Source organism: Berghia stephanieae, chromosome 6 (genome assembly GCF_034508935.2).
Source record: "Berghia stephanieae isolate SIO BIC M18660-M18661 chromosome 6, UCSD_Bste_1.3, whole genome shotgun sequence".
In the NCBI taxonomy this organism is placed as follows: Eukaryota; Metazoa; Mollusca; class Gastropoda; order Nudibranchia; family Aeolidiidae; genus Berghia; species Berghia stephanieae.
This window is the reverse complement of record NC_088365.1, coordinates 44,255,813-44,260,812: the sequence shown is the minus strand read 5'-3', so window position 1 is coordinate 44,260,812 and position 5,000 is coordinate 44,255,813.

Here is a 5,000-nt window from a genome sequence, read left to right as displayed (position 1 = left end):
CATTTAGGCACTGAATGAGTACTATAAGCCATTTAAAAAACCAGAAATATTATTACTGAGAAAAAAATAATAAAAAGAATTTGAATACAAGATTTACCTCTATGATAGCTTTAAAATCTTTTGTTTTGGCTCCTTGTCAGATGGCATGTTGGACAACTTGCAGTAATTGTTAAGCAATATGTTGCTCAATATGTTACAGTGGTGCTCTTTAATTTGAAAATCAAACATTTCCGAAATTTTATACAAAGTATTACTTAAAGAATTTCGACACACGTTGTTTGCAATAGACTGAAAAATAATGTAGGAAAAAATTGTCCACTGACAGGTTAAATCATTTGCCTTCTTCAAACCCCCTCTGTCTAAATTTGATGTATAAGATCCAAACTTATTAAAATAGGTAAATAAAACGTCCTCCTCTTCACCTGCGTGATCCTTACGTGTGACATAACCAGCAATGTATACTAAACTCTGTTTTACTTCATCTTTGACGGAAGATTCTAGATCTGGCAAATTGTCAACAATTTCACAAACTTCTTCTGACCACACAAATCCACATTTGTCACAAGAATGACCTGACTCAGAAGAAAGCTCATCAATATCAAAACGTAGACGAAGTAGTAATTTAGTCTGAAAGATATTAACTTTTTCAAGAATTTGCTGGACATTAATGAAATAAGTACCACCACTGCCTTGTCTCAATTTACCAAAAGCTTTTTCTATGGGATCAGTTGTAAATTTTCCAAGAAGAACATATTCAGAAGACTCCAATAAATACTTTGTTAGTTCAATAATTCCTTTACATGTATGTTGAATGGCTAAAGAAGTATCACGAGTAAATTTTTTCTCTCTTTTACCCTGTTGGCTTTGTAATTGAGAAGCAAAATCAGAAAAATCCTTAAGTATTTTAATCCTAAATCTTTATCAGTAGAAATGGCTGCGCGTAATGGATCTTTGAATCGTTTGTCTTCAAAGCGTGATTTTACATTCATAATTTTCCAAAATTCAATTACCTTAGATATAAAATTTACTGTTCCGTCCACATTTTCATATTGCATTCCAGGGTGTTCTATTAATGCTACCTTAGTCTCCTCACAGAAAACATTCAGACAGGTTTGTACTTTTTGTCTCTCAATAGGTTTGGGATTAGCAGACTGATAATTTAATTTTGACATCTTCACTAGACTTGCATCTTCCATTTGCTGTAGTTTCTGTATGTGTTCCCATTTAGCTGTAAATTCATCTCCATTATCCTCAAAAACAAGTTGTCCAGTTTTTTCTGTGAGCCAGTTATTTCTTATGTTTTTAACTATATGTACAAAATCGTATAATAAAAATATATTGTCGGTTGTCTTCCAAGGAGATTCTAAAGAAAATAATTTGAAAAACGATTGATTGATTCTATTATTATCACAAATGATAGATACTACAGTTCCACCTGCTTTTTTTATATTATTCAATAGCTCATTTGTTTGATCAAACATAAATTGTGAGTCCAGGTTACGCACAGGCAGCATTTTAATTAAATATGATGGACCACCAAAAGGTGAAACTAACATAAACCCTAAAACTGTTGTTGCAAGTTCTTCTGGCTTATTAACAGATTTTCCGAACAGTTTTCCTCCATGATATGTTAGGAGAGGTTTAACATAGACTTCATCTATCAATAAAATATATTTCTTTTGCTGTTCCTCTAAGGAAGAAAAGACACTTGTTAAAAAAGTTAAATCGCTGGTATTGTTTACTTTAGATGATATTCTGTTTAGGGTGGTTTGGCTTGGTAAACCAAAATCCTCACGAAGACGATTATATAAAGATCGGGAAGTAGCTAAATATTCAAAAGCTCGTACTATGATATCAGGTGAATATTTCACATTTTTTACTGCAACTGTATTCAAAGTTGAACATTGTTCTAACAAAACAGACTTTTTGTGATTCAGTTCCAAAGAATTTAGATAATCTAAAGAAGCCTCAAGTTGTGACCATCGTGCAACTTTTGTAATCCTGTTTCTTGAAAGCGGTGTTATTGATGTTTTTACTCCTGCGTGAAATCCATCGAAGCTTTGATCAGGGTTGATTTTTAACATAAACCTTGGAATGCCAGAAGAATGCAAGTAATCTGTTGATTGTATGAATAAACAATTGTTGCTTACAAAAGAATTAATCTCGCAAGGAAATTGTCGACCAGCTATAGAAGAGCACAAAGTATCAAAGTCTACAACATCTTGTTTAATAAATTCATTCAATTCATCTGGTTGATGACAACGTATCGCTGAGCTTGACTTTGTAGTTGTTCTAGGAAGTGGTGGTGGTGTTGGTACTAAACTTCTTGGAATGTTATCAAAAATAGAAGGAGGGTCTTTTGGTCTTAATCTTCCTTTGACTGAAATTGTTTCAAACCCTTCAGGAAAATGTTTGATGCAAACAACAGTGTTTGATGTGTTAGGGATATTGTCACGGGGTATTGCTTTCATCCACCTTTCACGTTCTTCTAAATTTTTAGGAAGTCTATAAACAGTAATTTTATCAGTTGATTTATAATTTGAATGGCAACCCGTAACACAACATTTTCTCCCCATGTTTAGTCTAGACCTGTATTATAATTATATAGACCTAATGCAGACGAAGGCAACTTATATTCTAAACTAAGAAGTCTCTTTACTTTCACTTTGAGTCAGTCAGAGAAGAGTAAGCGAACATTTAGACTAGACTAGCAATCTCGATTATAAAGTTAATTCAATTTAAAAAGCAGGTAAAATAATAAACAAATAGAGTTATACTTGCATACGATATGAGGAAAAGTAATCCAAAGTGAAATAACACAAAATTAGACACAACAGTAATTTAAAATTGATACCGATAGGAGGCTGCCATTTTGTTTGCGGCAGTAAACATGCTGTTCTCTTTTCCTCCTCCGATAAGACTTATACAGGAAAAAACAATAATAAAATTTAAAATATTTATCTAATATTAATTCCAGTACATTTCGCAATTGAAAAAACACAATATAATGATTGTGGTGTTAAATATAATTTTCACTCTTTCTTTAAAAGCTAATCCAAATTTAGGGCTGTTACTTTTTACTCCCTCCTTTAATTGGTTGGCATTCTCGCCTCCACATTTTTAACTGCCTGCATAATCGGGAGGCCTGAGTCGAGTAAGCCATCATCAATAACGTATATTGATTGTTATAAAATGTAGACGCGTCTGGCGTTCCTTCATATTCGAATTCTGTACGAACATCATATACGTTTTAATTAATTTAACATTCCATTCTAACAAATTCTTTCAAAATGGATAAGCGGAATATCATAATTTTTACACTATAAATCATCTTTGAGTTCCGATCCTTACCAGTTATCGATTTTAAAATAGCTGTAATAAGCGAAATACTTTCCTATTGTTTTAAAACTCGTGAAAAAAATATTTTTCATTAAAACCAAATGATCCAGAGGTTCATACAAATTTTTGCAGGTGTGCATTGAGAACAGCTGAGAAAAAGAAGAAAAAGACGCGCCACTTATTAAAAATCTGACTATTGTGCTCTGAATATATAGTTTTGTCTCATTGATCTGATATCTTACTTTATTAATTAACTCTATGACCATGGAATGGAATGGAACTATCAATCTTATGCTACTCCATTGACTATATTGAATGAACCAGTACTCTGAATGTTTTTCCTCACATGAATTTTTGCCTCTCGTAGGTCTGATGTTCATGGACGTGATTTGTTAGCAAATTCAAGATGGGGAAAAATGTGGTGTTGCGAATTGCAATGGAAACTACAATAAAGCCAACAAATGTTGTGTGTTCAGATTACCTAGAGAGGAACCAGAACGGTTAACATGGTTAAACAAACTCCCTCATCGTGACAATATTGAACCACATCCGACACAGCAACATACATAAGTCTTTCCATTATCACCTTTTCGTTAGTGTTACTAAAATATAAAATTAGGTAATCTATCTGTCTCCTTGTCTTTAGTAATACTAAAATATAGAATTAGGTAACACTTTAGGTAATCTATTTGTTTCCATAGAATCACCAGGAAAAAAACTTAAAGATTCAAAACGCTCAGGGTATTTTTCTATCAGGCAACACAAGGCACGTATTTTCTCTCTTTAAGTCACGAAATAAAAGAAAAAAATTACCGATTTCTCCAAATGATGAAAATGCGACTTAGCACATTTCAATTGTCCTCAGTCTCATTTCTTAAAGATCTGAACAAGTGTATATGAAAAGTGTCAGACGATGCAAGAAAGACAAATACAAGAAAGAAAAAAAACAACCCCCCCCCCCCTCAAAAAAAAAAAAAAAAAATTAAAAATCGGTCTACCTCGACTGGGGATCGAACCTCAGACCTGCTCCTTAATTTCTTAATTTGGTATTTTCATATCTTGGCAGTTTAACTTTAATTTTTTTTTTTTTGTTTGTTTGTTTTTTTGACAACTGGATTACCCAGACACAACGTGCACTTATTTTCAGGTCTGATAGCCCAATTGATTATGAACTTATTGTTGTAATGGAAATTTCACATAATGACGTAAAATATTGTATATTACAACAATGCTAAACTAATTGCCCATAATTGCGTTCGGATGTCAGACCTGACCTGCATATGTGTACACGTCGCCCAGACATAATAACCGTTTTAAGGCGATGGGTACAACCGCTCTTTATGAAAAAGACAGCCAAGGGGCATAACAAAGTAAATAGGACAGAGGACTCAACACATAACTACGATTATCTTTCTTTGCTAGGGTTTTCTCACCCCAATAAAACCATAGATTACCCCCCCCCCCCTAAAAAAAAAAACAAACAAAAAAAACAAACAAAAACAAAAACAAAAAAAAAAACAAAAAAACAATAACAACATCCACTAAACGTGCTCATAGCGCTTTACATGGGTCCCTGACCAACATCACCTTTAACATGAAGGACGTGACATGGCGCCTGTTAGACGATATTGCAATTTATTTCGGACAGATACAACGCTGTT